The sequence below is a fragment of the Oryctolagus cuniculus genome, chromosome 15 (assembly GCF_964237555.1).
Source record: "Oryctolagus cuniculus chromosome 15, mOryCun1.1, whole genome shotgun sequence".
NCBI lineage: Eukaryota > Metazoa > Chordata > Mammalia > Lagomorpha > Leporidae > Oryctolagus > Oryctolagus cuniculus.
In genome coordinates, this window is record NC_091446.1 from 38,781,291 (window position 1) to 38,796,282 (window position 14,992).

Consider the following 14,992-nt stretch of genomic DNA (forward strand, 5'->3'; position numbering starts at 1 on the left):
TAGACTTGTTTATGTGCTCCCTTTGACTCTTAGTCCTTTCATCATGATCAATTGTGAACTGAAATTGATCACTTGGAATAGTGAGATGGCATTGGTACATGCCACCTTGATGGGATTGAATTGGAATCCCCTGGTATGTTTCTAACTCTACCATTTGGGGCAAGTCAACTTGAGCATGTCCCAAATTATACATCTCTTCCCTCTCTTATTCCCACTCTTATGTTTAACAGGGATCACATTTCAGTTAATTTTCAACACTTAAGAATAACTGTGTATTAATTACAGAATTAAACCAGTCATATTAAGTAGAACAGACCAAAAAACTACTAAGAGGGATAATGTATTAAGTTGTTCATTAACAGTCAGGGCTATGCTGATCAAGTCACCGTTTCCCATAGTGTCCATTTCACTTCAACAGGTTTCCTTTTTGGTGTTCAGTCAGTTGTCACCAGGGATTAGTTCTTCTTAAAAGTATGGTAGAGGCCAGCACTGCGGCTCAATAGGCTAATCCTCTGCCTTGCGGCGCCGGCACACCGGGTTCTGTCCCGGTTGCCCCTCTTCCAGGCCAGCTCTCTGCTATGGCCCGGGAGTGCAGTAGAGGATGGCCCAAGTGCTTGGGCCCTGCACCCGCATGGGAAACCAGGAGAAGCACCTGGCTCCTGGCTTCGGATCAGTGTGATGCACTGGCCGCAGCACGCCGGCCGCGGCAGCCATTGGAGGGTGAACCAATGGCAAAAGGAAGACCTTTCTCTCTGACTCTCTCTCTCTCTCTCACTGTCCACTCTGCCTGTCAAAAAAAAAAAAAAAGTTTGGTAGAATTCAGCAATGAAGCCATTTGGTCCTAGGCTTTTCTTTTTGGAGGCTTTTTTTTTAAGATTTATTTTATTTATTTGAAAGACAAGAGTTACTAAAGAGAGAGGTAGAGACAGAGAGAGAGAGGTCTTCCATCTGCTGTTTTACTCCCCAGATGGCTGCAATGGCTGGAGCTGTGCCGATCTGAAGCCAGGACCCAGGAGCTTCTTCTGGGTCTCCCACGTGGGTTCAGGGGCCCAAGGACTTGGGCCATCTTCTGCTGCTATCCCAGGCCATAGCAGAGAGCTGGATCAGACGAGGAGCAGCTGGGACTAGAACTGGTGCCCATATGGGGTGCCAGTGCTTCAGGCCAGGGCATTAACCCACTGTGCCACAGGGCTGGCCCCTGGAAGCTCTTTATTTCTGATTCAATCTCTGTCTTGGTTATTGGTCTATTCAGGTCTCCTATGTCTTTGTGCCTCAGTTTCAATAAACTATGTGTCCAGAAATCTATCAATAATTCCTAATCATTCTTAGTGTTTCCATGTTATCAGTTATAATATCTCTTGGGGCTGGTGATGTTGTGTAGCAAGTAAAGCGTCTGCCCATGATGCTAGCATCCCATATTGGAGCTGGTCCAAGTTTTGGCTGCTCCATTTATGATCCAGCTCCCTGATAATGTGCCTGGGAAGGCAGTGAAAGACCGCCAATGTACTTGGGCCCCTGTTTCCATGTGTTCCACTTGTGACCCAGATGAAGCTTCTGGTTCCTGGCTTTGGCCCAGTCCCAGCTCCAGCTATTGTTGCCATTTGGGGAGTGAACCAGTGGATAGAAGATTTCTCTCTGTGTTTCTCCTCTTTCTGTAACTTTACCATTCATATCAATAAATGAATAAATCTTTTAAGATTTTTTTCATCTCTGATCTCTGATTACATTAATTTTAGTCTGCTCCCTTTTCTTGGTTAGTTGGGCCAATGGTTTATAAGTTTTGTTTAGTTTTTCAAAAAAATAGCTCTTCATTTCACTGATCTTTTGGACAGTTTTTAAATTTCTATTTTACTTCTCTCATTTTATTCTTTATTTCTTTATACTAATTTTGGGTTTGTTTTGTTTTTACTTTTATAGATCCTTGAGATGTGTCATTAGATCATTTATTCAATATCTTTCCAATTTTTTCAAGTAGGCACTTACTGCTATAAACTTCCCTCTTAATACTGCTTTTGCTGTATCCCATAAGTTTTGATATGCTCGTGTTTTCATTTTCACTCCTTTCAAGGAACTTTTTGGTTTTTCTCTGGATTTCTGCCATGACCCTTTGTTCATTCAGGAACATGTTGTTCAGTCTCCCTGTGTTTATTTTCTAGAGCTTCTAGTGCTGTTAACTTCCAGTTGCATTCCACTGTGGTCAGAAAACAAATGATACAATTTCATTTTTTTTTAGTTTGTTGGGACTTGTAGTATGTTTTATTCTGGAGAATGTTCCATATATATTCCTTGCACTGTGAAAAGAACATGTATTCTGCAGCTGAAGGGTGAAGTGTCTGTAGTTGACTGTTAGGTCCATTTGGTCCACAAGATAGAGTAACTGTTGTTTCTTTGTTGATTTTTTTTGTCTGGTTAATCTGTCTAATGATGGAAAAGGGCTGTTGGAGTCCCCCGTTGTTATTGTATTGGGACCTCTGTCTCCAAAAACTGGATGCCCTGGCATTGAGTGCATATACATTTACTGTGATCACATTTTCTTGTTGAATTGATCCCTTAATCATTACATAATGACCTTATTTGTCTTTTTTAACACTGTTTGTCTTAGAGTCTATTTTGTCTGATACAAGTATAGATACTCTTGCTCATTTTTAAAAAAAATATTATTTGAAAATCAGAGTTATATATAGAGAGAGACAGAGACAGAGGCAGAGACAGAGAGAGATCTTCCATCTGCTGGTTCACTCCCCAGATGGCCACAATTGACCAGGCCAAAGCCATGAGCCAGGAGCTTCTTCTATGTCTCCCACTTGGGGGCAGGGTTGGACCATCCTCTGCTACTTTTCTAGGCGCCTTAGCAGGGAGCTGAATCGAAGTGGAGTAGCTGGATCCTGAACCCGTACCCATATGAGATGCTGGCAATGCAGGTGGAGGCTTAACTCGCTATTCCACAATGGCAGCCCTAAAACTGCTCATTTTTGATTTCTATTTGCTTGGAATATATTTTTCTATCTTTTTATTTTCAGTCTGTGTGCCTCTTTATTGATGAAATGTGTTTCTTATAGGCAGCATATATATTGGTCTTTTTTTTTTAAATCCATGCAACCAGTTTGTATATCTTAATTGGAGAATTTAGCCCATTTAATGTTCAAGATTATTATTGGTAAGTAATGGCTTGGTCCTGTCATTTTTCCATAAGTATTCCTATTATTTATTTTGAATCCCCTTTTTTTTCTGTTGCTAGATTTCCTGTCTTCACATTCTTTCATGATGCTGATTGTTTTTCTCTGTTTCTGTGTGAAGTAAATTCTTTAGTGTCATTTGCAAGGCTGACTGGATTATGACGAATTCTTTAATTTTCTTATCTTAGAAGTATTTATTTCACCTTCATTTATGAATGAGAGCTTCACTGGGTAAAGTATTCTGGGTTGGCAGTTTTTTTTTTCTTTAAGGACTTGTACTATATCTTTCCATTTTTTCATGTCCTGAAGGGTTTTGTTAAGAAATTTTCTGTCAATCTTATGGGAGTTCCTTTAGAGATGATATGGCACTTCTCTGTTGTAAATTTTAGAGTATCTTCTTCATGTTTTGCTTTTGGAAGTCTGACCATAATGTGTCAGGGTGAGGAGCTTTTCTGATAGTGCCTAACCTGGGGTCCTGCATTTGGATATCCACATCTTTCTTCAAATTAGGGAATTTTTTTGTGTTATTTCACTGAATAGGTTTTCTAAGTCATGCTTTTTTCCATACCTTTGGGAAATCCTAAGACTCATATATTTGGTCATTTGATGGTATCCTATGGATCCTGAACACTGTTTTTAGTCTCTCCAGTTTTTACTTATTTTAGCCTAAGATATTTCAAAGAACCTGTCTTCTAGATCAGATATTACTTCTTCTGCCTTACCAGGTCTCTTGTTAAGGCATTATTGAGTAATTTATTTATTTATTTATTTTTATTTTTGACAGGCAGAGTGGACAGTGAGAGACCGAGAGAAAGGTCTTCCTTTGCCGTTGGTTCACCCTCCAATGGCCGTCGCGGCAGGCGCACTGCACTGATCTGAAGCTGGGAGCTGGGTGCTTCTCCTGGTCTCCCATGCGGGTGCAGGGCCCAAGCACTTGGGCCATCCTCCACTGCACTCCCGGGCCATAGAGAGAGCTGGCCTGGAAGAGGGGCAACCGGGACAGAATCCGGCGCCCCGACCGGGACTAGAACCCGGTGTGCTGGCGCCACAAGGCGGAGAATTAGCCTAGTGAGCCACGGCGCTGGCCGAGTAATTCATTTCTAATATTTCTGTTTATTTTTTCTTCAGTAATCTCTACCTCTTCGCTGAATTTTTGTCCATGTTATATGCTGACTTCCTAGTCTCATATAACTGTTTCTCTGTGTTCTTGAATAACATTAAAATAATTCTTTTGAATTCTTTTTGGGTATTTCATCAATCTTCCCTTCTTCACAGTCCAATACTAATGAGTTTTCGTATTCTTTTTGAGGAGAACGGTTACCTTCCTTGTTCTTTTTTTTTTTTTGTATTTTTATGTTGACATTTGTGCATCTGAAAGAATCTCTTATTACTGTCTCATCTGAAGAATTTTTTTTTTTTTTTTTTTTTTTTTTTTTTTTTTTTGACAGGCAGAGTGGACAGTGAGAGAGAGAGACAGAGAGAAAGGTCTTCCTTTGCCGTTGGTTCACCCTCCAATGGCCGCCACGGCCGGCGCGCTGCGGCCGGTGCACCGCGCTGATCCGATGGCAGGAGCCAGGAGCCAGGTGCTTTTCCTGGTCTCCCATGGGGTGCAGGGCCCAAGCACCTGGGCCATCCTCCACTGCACTCCCTGGCCACAGCAGAGGGCTGGCCTGGAAGAGGGGCAACCGGGACAGAATCCGGTGCCCCGACCGGGACTAGAACCTGGTGTGCCGGCGCCGCTAGGCGGAGGATTAGCCTAGTGAGCCGCGGCGCCGGCCAAATCTGAAGAATTTTTTAATGGAAGGCTTTGTTCCCTGGTAATGTGCCTCTGGGGCTTGGTGGAGTGCCTAAGACTTTCACTTTAGTTCCGGGAGTGTGTGCTGGCTGGGGCCAGGGGGCTGTGACCAACATTTGTAGATGGATAAAGAGTCCAGAGTGATAGCTAAATTGGACATGGCAGAGTACCTCTGGCTATAGTCAGAGGGGATATTGGAGCTGATTAGGCTGTTCACAGTCCCAGCATTTTTGTGTGCCAGGGTGAACCAGTTGTCTCACAGCCTAGAGTGAGCCTGCACACCCTATACACTGAGGCACGTGCACCTTAGAGCACACTGCTGCACTCTGTAGTGTGTTCTCTGACCTCTCCACACGGAACTCTGGGTCTCCACAACCCTCTCAGCCCCAAGGCCTATGCCCAGAGCTCCCACGGTCACAGATGGGAAGGGTCTGCGTCCACCCTGCAAGCTTTCCCGTCCTGGCCCTGGTAGCCTCTGGAACCAGCAGAACTCTTGCTGCTCCCCAGTTCAGAACAGAGTTCAGCTGCAGCTCCACCTTAGCAGGCTGAGTCTGGTGCTTTAGTTGGGGGAGGGAAGAAAGACAACATGGCCTCACTTCATAGCACAAAGTAGTGCCCCCACCAGCTTCTTAGGTCAGAATTGAAGCCAGTGGGGACTGTGGAATTCTATATTCATATATTTGAATACAGTTTCCAGTGGTGGGGGCCTCAGCAGATGCCTTTGACCTTGTCCTGGGAAGACAGCGCTTCTCAGCCCAGAGCTGGCATGTAGATGAAGAGTGGTGGGCAGTGGTGTGTCCTCTCTTCTTTCTGCTCCATGGAGTCTCTGTTCTGTTCTGTCCATTCTCCACTGAGCATTTCTCAGTTTCTCTCAATTTGTTCCCTGGGAACATGGTTCTTTCTTTGTTTATTTTTATTTTTGGTATCTTCTGTGGCTCAGGTCAGGGTGGCTTCTCACTATTCAGCCCGTATCTTAACTTTTAATGCAAGCACCTACATTTCTCCACCTTTGTACCTTTACTTCCTCTGGTTCCTCTCATAAAATATTTTTGTTTTCCATTTCTCCCATGGCCTGGTTCATGCTCTTCAGGGAAGCTTTTTCATGGCCCAGGAAAGAGAGCTCTTCTCCCTGTACTGTTAGATTACCCTATCTGTATCTCTCTTACAGTACTCTTACTTTCTACATATCCAGTCTCTGTGAGACTCTCAAGGGCAGAATCTGAGCATATTTCATTTTATTTTTTTTAAAGATTTATTTATTTATTTGAAAGGCAGAGTTACACAGAGAGAGGAGAGGCAGAGAGAGAGAGAGAGGTCTTCCATCTGATGGCTCACTCCCCAGATGGCCACAGCGGCATAGCTGCGCCAATCTGAAGCCAGGAGCCAGGAGCCCCCTCCAGGTCCCCCATGCAGGTGCAGGGGCCCAAGGACCCGGGTCATCTTCTACTGCTTTCCCAGGTCATAGCAGAGAGCTGGATCGGAAGAGGAGCAGCCGGGACTCGAACCGGCGCCCATATGGGATGCCAGTGTTTCAAGCCAGGGCGTTAACCCGCTGCACCACAGCGCCGGCCCCAGCATATTTCATTTTGAATATAGTCTTCCTGGCACTTGGCCTTGTCCAGAGCAGAGGCCAAAGAATTGTCTTATGCATTAATGCATGAAAAGAGTTTGCACTTGGTCTGTAGGTGCCTCAAGTTTGGATATCCATGGGGATCACTCTGTGAAGTTATTTCCACTCTGTGCAAGATTTTTTTTTTTGTGCACTGCTAATTCACAAAGCAGTGTGAGATTACTGTCCTATTCAAAAGTATTTTATCAGTGGGTGCCGCGGCTCAATAGGCTAATCCTCTGCCTGCAGTGCCGGCACCCCGGGGTTCTAGTCCCGGTTGGGGCGCCGGATTCTGTCCCGGCTGCTCCTCTTCCAGGCCAGCTCTCTGCTGTGGCTCAGGAGTGCAGTGGAGGATGGCCCAAGTGCTTGGGCCCTGAACCCGCATGGGAGACCAGGAAAAGCACCTGGCTCCTGGCTTTGGATCAGCACGGTGCGCCTGCCACAGCGCGCCAGCCGTAGCAGCCACTGGGGGTTGAACCAACTGAAAAGGAAGACCTTTCTCTCTGTCTCTCTCTCTCACTGTCCACTCTGCCTGTCAAAAAAAAAAAAAAAAAAAAAGTATTATCAGAAATAGGATTAGAAGACCTCACAGATCCCATCCAACTTTAGGTAACTATGAGTCTGTTGTTTGGAGAGATGCCAAAGCAACAGCCCTGAATTATCTTCATAGATATTCAGGGTTAGCAGCCTAGCTCAGTGTGAGTGGAGTTAAGTCATTACAGCTTAGATAGATTCAGTGACACAGAATACATACAGAATGCTTGGTGTCTTCATTGTCCAATTTGCCAATGTGTATTTGAATTTATGGGTGATAGGATAACAGAATCTTTGAATTGGAATAAAATTTCCTTGCCACTGAGACCAGCCTCCCACATAAAACATTCTGCCTTCAGCATCTCTGACACATCTTCTGGGCTTTGCCTGAGCAAGTCCAGTTAGCAGACTCTCTAGCTTTCCATACTGTTGTGGGATGATCTAGCTGACTTCTCTTATATTGAATCGGAATTTATGCCTTTATCACTTTATCCATTGGTCGTAGTTTAACTTTGGAGCCAAGGGTTAAGTCTATTCTTTCTTCCATGTGTGAACTCTACAGATCTTGAAGATGTGTCTTGTGTATTCTTAGAATCTTCATATGTCAGACTCCTCCAGCTCCCCTGACAGTATAGGGAGCAGTCTACTGGTCAGTTTTGGATTTCCTGTTTGTCAGTGACATGCCTAAAATATACTGCGCACATAATACTACTTTCACACTTAATATCTCTAAATTTTTTTTTTTTAATTATTGGAAGATAAAATGACAGAGAAAGAGGAACAGAGAAAGAGAGAATGAGATCTTCCATCTTTAATCACATGGCTGGGGCTGGCCGAGGTGAAGTCAGGATCCTGGAACTCCATCTGGGTCTCACATGTGATTGGCAGGGACCCAAGTACTTGGGTCATCTTCTACTGCCTCTCAGGTACAATTAGCCTGGAGCTGGATCAAAAGTGGAGAAGCTGGGTCTTGAACTGGCACTCCAAAAGGGGATGCTGGTGTTGCAGGCAGTGGTTTAACCTGCTGTGCCACTGTATTAGGTCTGTTATTTATTTACTTACACTTAATCTTACCACCATTGTCTTGTTTTTTAAAAAGCTTTATTTAATGAATGAAAATTTCATAGGTACAACTTTAGGAATATAGTGGTTCCTCCCCCCCGTATTCACCCTCCCACTCCCACTCCCTTCCCACCTCCTATTCCCTCTCCCAATCCATTCTTCATTAAGATTCATTTTTAATTTAACTTTGTATACAGAAGACCAACTGTATACTGTAGTAAGATTTCAACAGTTTACACCCACACACACATACAACATATAAAGTACTATATGAGAACAAGTTTTGAAGTTAATTCTCATAGCATAACTCATTAAAGATAGAGGTCCTACATGGGGAGTAAGTGCACAGTGACTTCTGTTGTTAATTTAACAATTAACACTCTTATTTATGACATCAGTAATCACTCGAGGCTCTTGCCATGAGCTGCGAAGGCTATGGAAGCCTTTTGTGACCACAAACTCTGTCAGTATTTAGAGAAGGCCAAAAGCAAAGTGGAAGTTCTCTCCTCTCTTCAGAGAAAAGTACATCCTTCTTTGATGGCCCCTTTTTAATTTATTTTTTATAGAAAGCTTTATTTAATAAATATAAATTTCATAAGTACAACTTTTTGATTATAGTGGTTCTTCCCCTGATGCCCACCTTCCCACCCCCAGACCGTCCCACCCCCTACTCCCTGTCCCATCTCATTCTTCATTAAGATTCATTTTTAATTATCTTTATATACAGAAAATCAACTCTATGCTAAGTAAAGATTTCAACAGTTTGCATCCATATAAACACACAAAGTATAAAGTACTGTTTGAAGACTAGTTTTATTGTTAATTCTCATAGTGCAACATGTTAAGGACAGAGGTCCTACATGGGGAGCAAGTGCACAGTGACTCCTGTTGTTGATTTAACAATTGACGCTCTTACTTATGGTGTCAGTGATCACCTGAGGCTCTTGACATGAGCTGCCAAGGTTATGGATGGCCCCTTCTTTCCACTGGGGTATCACTCACAGAGATCCTTCATGTAGGATATTTTTTGTCACAGTGTCTTGGCTTTCCATGCCTGAAATGCTCTCGTGGGCTTTTCAGCCACATCCGAATGCCTTAGGGCTGATTCTGAGGTCAGAGCTTAACCACCATTGAGATTCAGCTCAAATAAGCTAAATTATGAATGCTCTCAGGGTCACAGAGCAGTACAGAGCAGAGCTGGATGTGATGGTTTCCAAAATCCACAACTCTTTGCTATTCTGATTATTTTTACTACCTGACAAGCTCGTTACAATAAATAGAAATCGGATTCCTTCAAGCAGAATCTCTGGGTTTAAAGGTCAATGTGATCCAGAAAGTCTAGGGACTGAAAGAGATAACAGGCTCTGCCCTGGCTGGAGGGCCCAATAGCTTGTCTGAGCAAACACCAAGTGGCACTGTCACTTCTCATCACTGCTTGAGCTCTTTGATGGCACTCTGTGGGCATTCCAGTGTTCATTAATGAGTATAATGCAAGTGCTGACTTGTTGCAAGTTGGTGTTAAGGAATGGCTGTGGGGGAAACTGTGGGCAGGTGCTTTGGAGGAACTGATGGTGATTCAGACCACGGCTGCCCTTGCAGTCTATTCTAAAACAAAGGATGCAAGCTAACCAGCAATGGCATGAAGCAAAGAGGGGAGCATGAGGAATCTGCCAAAGCCTTGTGGAGGAGGTTTCAATGTGAGCAAGTTTTTTTTTTTTTTTTTTTTTTTTTTTTTTTTTTGACAGGCAGAGTGGACAGTGAGAGAGAGAGAGAGAGAGAGGTCTTCCTTTTTGTTGTTGGTTCACCCTCCAGTGGCCGCCGTGGCCGGCGCATCACACTGATCCGAAGGCAGGAGCCAGGTACTTCTCCTGGTCTCCCATGGGGTGCAGGGCCCAAGCACTTGGGCCATGCTGGCCACAGCAGAGAGCTGGCCTGGAAGAGGGGCAACCGGGACAGAATCCGGCGCCCCAACCAGGACTAGAACCCGGTGTGCCGGCACCGCAAGGTGGAGGATTAGCCTAGTGAGCCACGGCGCCAGCCTGTGAGCATGTTTTAACTTTCTATACTTTAGTGTCACACTCTGAAGATGATATTTACGTAAAGTAAAACAATTCAAGGGAATGCTTAGTATAATGACTGTCATTTAGTAAGTTATCAGTAGTTAATTGCTACTATTTGGGCAACAGTCTTAGATCAGGATCAAACACAGGGTTTTGATGTCATCCAGCTCTGGGTTCAAGTCCACTGTGGTAGAATTATGAGAATTAAAGGGGCCAGTACTGTGATACAGCAGGTTAAGCTGCTGTCTGCAGTGCTGGCATCCCATATGGGTGCCAGTTTGAGTCCCAGCTGCTCTACTTCCAATCCAGCTCCTTGTTAGCACACCTGGGAAAGCAGTGGAAGATGGTCCAAATGCTTAGGGCCCTGCACCCAGTGGGAGACACAGAGGAAGCTCCTGGTTCCTGGCTTCAAATCAGCCCAGTTCCAGCCATTGCAGCCATTTGGGGAATGAACCCATGAATGGAAAATCTCTCTCTGTCTCCTTCTGTCTCTCCCCTCTCTCTCTCTCTCCTAAGTCTTTCAAATAAATAAATAAATAAATAAATAAATAAATAAATAAATTTTTGACAGGCAGAGTTAGTGAGAGAGAGAGAGACAGAGAGAAAGCTCTTCCTTTCCATTGGTTCACCCCCCAAATGGCCACTACGGCTGGAGCTACACCGATCTGAAGCCAGGAGCCAGCTGCTTCCTCCTGGTTTCCCATGCGGGTGCAGGGCCCAAGCATCTGGGCCATCCTCCACTGCCTTCTGGGGCCACAGCAGAGAGCTGGACTGGAAGAGGAGCAACCAGGACAGAATCTGGCACCCCAACCAGGACTAGAACCTAGGGTGCTGGCACTGCAGGTGGAGGATTAACCAAGTGAGCTGTGGTGCCGGCCATAAATAAATACATTTTAAAAAAGGAATTTAATTTCTCTGATAGGTGGATTATATGAGCTGATGCTAGTAACACAATATTTGGAGAATACTAAGTTCTCAGAAATTATTAGCTATGACTATTTATTATCTTTGAGCTAGGACTTGGAGAATGAGTAGTATTTGTGTGAGAGGGAGGACATTCCAACCACCAAGTACAAGGTGCACTGCAGTTGGTAAGGAGGTCATTTCATTTGGGCCATCTAAGCTGCATGAAGGGAAGAAAATACAGCACCCTGTGCCAGGTGGTATTGGAAGGTAGAATGAGGGCAGGGGTCTAGTCTTTAGTCCCTGCGCCATATCGTCATTTGTCCTGCATTCAAAACCTTGCTGGGTTTTCACTGCTACCTGTTCCTCCTAGTTCTGTAGCGCAGTCTCTCTAGCCATCCCAGATTATTCCATCATGGCCCAGTGTTTGTCATCTTTGTGACTGCAGTTGTCTTCTAACTGGACTCCCTAGTTCTCCCTTTGTACCTCTTTCCGTCTGTTATCTATATAGCAGCTATTAGAGTACTTTTTTCTTTTTTTAAAAAAGATTTATTTATTTGTTTGAAAGTCAGAGTTACACACAGAGAGAAGAGGAGAGGCAGAGAGAGAGAGAGAGAGAGAGAGGGAGAGAGAGAGAGAGAGAGGTCTTCCATCCAATGGTTCGCTCCTCAATTAGCCAGAGCTGCACCAATCTGAAGCCAGGAGCCAGGAGCTTCTTCCGGGTCTCCCATGTGGGTGCAGGGGTCCAAGGACTTGGGCCATCTTCTACTACTTTCCGAGGCCATAGCAGAGAGCTGGATCGGAAGTGGGGCAGCTGGGTCTCAAACTGGTGCCCATATGGGCTGCTAGCGCTTAAGGCCAGGGCATTAACCCCCTGTGCCACAGTGCTGCCCTAGAGTAATTTTTAAAATTGTAAACTTATCACCTGCCTTGCCTCATTAGTCCCTTCACTGGCTTCTCATGGCACTTGGGGCTAAATCTGAAGTCTTCATAACTTAAAACCTTCTGCATGACTTAGCCTTTTATTTGCCCTTTGTATCAGTCAGCATGCTGGCAGAAAGATATAACCAGAATGGGTAAATACAAGGGTGTGCATAGGTTCTGATGAAATCGAGAAAGAACGATGCCATCCTGTAAGGGTAGTAACTCAGGGAACTGGAGGGCTGAAGGAGAAGTGGAGGGAGCCGTTGCACAGCCTGAAGAGTAGCTCCATGGAGAGGACCACCTGATGGGAGCACAAGCTATTGGTCAGGAGTGAAGCCAATCATAGTCACCTTTCATGGTAGAAGCTAAGGAATAAACACTTGGATTTCTCTTTTGTCAGTGCCTTGCATTGACCAAACCCAACCAGAAGCCAGAGGTAGGGAAGCCCATTGATGCAATTGATGCAGTCCAAAAAGGTGCACTTCCTCAGGCTTAAATAGGTTGCAAATGCATGGCAAGTGGATTTGGAGGTCAATTGAAGACTCTAGTAGGTCCTTTTATAGTTTTTATAAGGTGCCTTATACTTCAAGTACACTTTATCCTTCTGTCTCCCCAAATCTGCCCTTTCACCTAGCCAATGCCTGCTCTTTCTCTTCTGTAAGCCTGAGTATCACTCACTCAGGGAAAAAGCCTTCTTTCTCTTCTCTTAGTTTGGATCAGTCTCTATATCATATGGTCTCAGGCACCCTCTGGTTATCTTTTGATTTGCATACAAATTGCATAATAATTGTGTAACTTCTTGCTTACAATCTTTCTGTTAGACTGAGAACATGAGATCCAGTTGGTCTTTTTACTCACACTATCCTCAGCTCTAATGCATGCAGTACAGTAGAAGCTCAGTAAATGTTAAATAATTGAATACTTTTTTTTTTATTTGACAGATAGAGTTAGACAGTGAGAGAGAGAGAAAGAGAAAGACAGAGACAAAGGTCTTCCTTCTGTTGGTTCACCCTCCAATGGCTGCTACGGCTGGAGCTACACCCATCCGAAGCCAGGAGCCAGGTGCTTCCTCCTGGTCTCCCATGCAGTTGCAGGGCCCAAGCACTTGGGCCATCCTCCACTGCCCTCCTGGGCCACAGCAGAGAGCTGGACTGGAAGAGGAGCAGCCAGGACAGAATCCGGTGCCCATATGGGATGCCGGCGCTGCAGGCAGAGGATTAGCCAAGTAAGCCACAGCGCTGGCCCAAATAATTGAATACTTGATACTCATGTTGTCCAGTCTTTAATTTTCTCCTTGTATGTCACCCAACTCTGACTAAAGTAGGTCTTGCTAACTTTGACTTTGAACGAACCTGACACCATAGTGGGCAAATTTTCTACAGTGTTCTAGGCATTGTTCAGCGCAAGAGATATGGAGATAGGTAATGTTTGGTACCTGTCCTCAAGAGTTCATGGTCTGATAGGGGAGGCTGTTGTGTAAACAAATGAAATCAAGCAGTGCTACAAAATCTACTCTAGCTATTTAAACAAATTCATCTGAAGAGAACATTGTATTCTATTTCTAGGGTGGGGGAACATTGGACATTTGAGCTGGAACTTGAAGGATATGAAGGGTTGGGCCAAGTGAAGCCCTTCCAAGCAGAGGGAACAGCAAGAACAAACAGGAGGACGTGGCACTTAAGGTAGGGACTTAAGTGACCTGTGTGCTTTCTGCAATTAAAGGTGTACATTAGCCAGCAGAATTTTCCAGGAGTTTCAAAGTTAATGGTGATCTTATATAAGCAATAAGGTGAGAAATGAAAAGCAAGGAGGCACTGGAACACAGGTGGAGGAAAGAGATATTTGGAGGCCCAGGAAGAAAAGAGGAAGTTGGACAATAGCCAGAGATAGCAACAGAGAATCAAAAGGTAACAAATGGTTTTAAGACAGTAAAAGAATTCCTGATGAGTTATTGCTCAAAAGGACCCAAGTGTCCACAGGTCCTGGTGCAGGTGTCTGACTTGTGATCTGAAAACAAATCCTCCATGTCCTAGGACAAGTTGTGCTTTTGTACGGGCTCCACGTCTGGGGCATTTGGTGGTTTGGTTGGCACCGCTCTGTGGTACTTTTGAAATAACTTGTCCCCTGACTGCCAGCTTAATAGTTCACTATCTTTATTTAGGATTTTGGTCAACACTCATCTCTAGAGTGTTTGAAAGCATCTTTTGATGATTCATGTTCTTGTTGTCTGCTTATTCATCACATTCACTTCATTTCAACACCATATTTTCCAGTTCTCTATTATCTGTATAGGATTCTGAAACCAGCAACTTTTTTTAAAAAGATTTTTTATTTATTTATTTGACAGGTAGAGTTACAGACAGTGAGAGAGAGAGAGACAGAGAGAAAGGTCTTCCTTCCATTGGTTCACTCCCCAAATGGCCACAGTGGCTGGAGCTGCACTGATCCGAAGCTAGGAGCCAGGTGCTTCCTCCTGGTCTCCCATGCGGGTGCAGGGCCCAAGCACTTGGGCCATCTTCCATGCTATCCCAGGCCATAGCAGAGAGCTGGACTGCAAGAAGAGCAACCAGGACTAGAACTGGCGCCCATGGGATGCTGGCACCGCAGGCGGAGGATTAACCTAGTGTGCCATGATGCCGGCCCTGCCAGCAAATATTTTTCATGATTAATGTATCCAGTCCACCCAGCTGCTGTGTGTTTTTTTGTGTGGGTTATTGGACTAAGTGTTGGAGATACCCAGGTGTACATGATATTGTCCTTGAGCTCAAGGAGCTCACAATCTAGCAGAGGAGACAAACCAGAAAAATGGGTTTTATGAAGGTTGATAGGAAATGAATGAGAAAAATAGTCACAGGATCTATGGAAAAAAACAGAGGCAAATCCCTGAGGAGTATGTGTGTATGGAGTGGGAGAAATGGAAGACCAGCTG

The 14,992-nt window shown here is 44.5% G+C and overlaps 1 long non-coding RNA gene across 1 annotated transcript in view; it reads left to right on the forward strand.

The window, feature by feature from the left end:
* LOC127484150 (uncharacterized) overlaps window positions 1-13,749 on the forward strand; it is a 79,626-nt gene extending 65,877 nt beyond the window's left edge. The window contains exon 3 of the long non-coding RNA XR_011382372.1: window positions 13,629-13,749. This is a non-coding gene — a long non-coding RNA (uncharacterized lncRNA). The remainder of the gene's footprint in view (window positions 1-13,628) is intronic.
* Window positions 13,750-14,992: the final 1,243 nt, after the last annotated feature.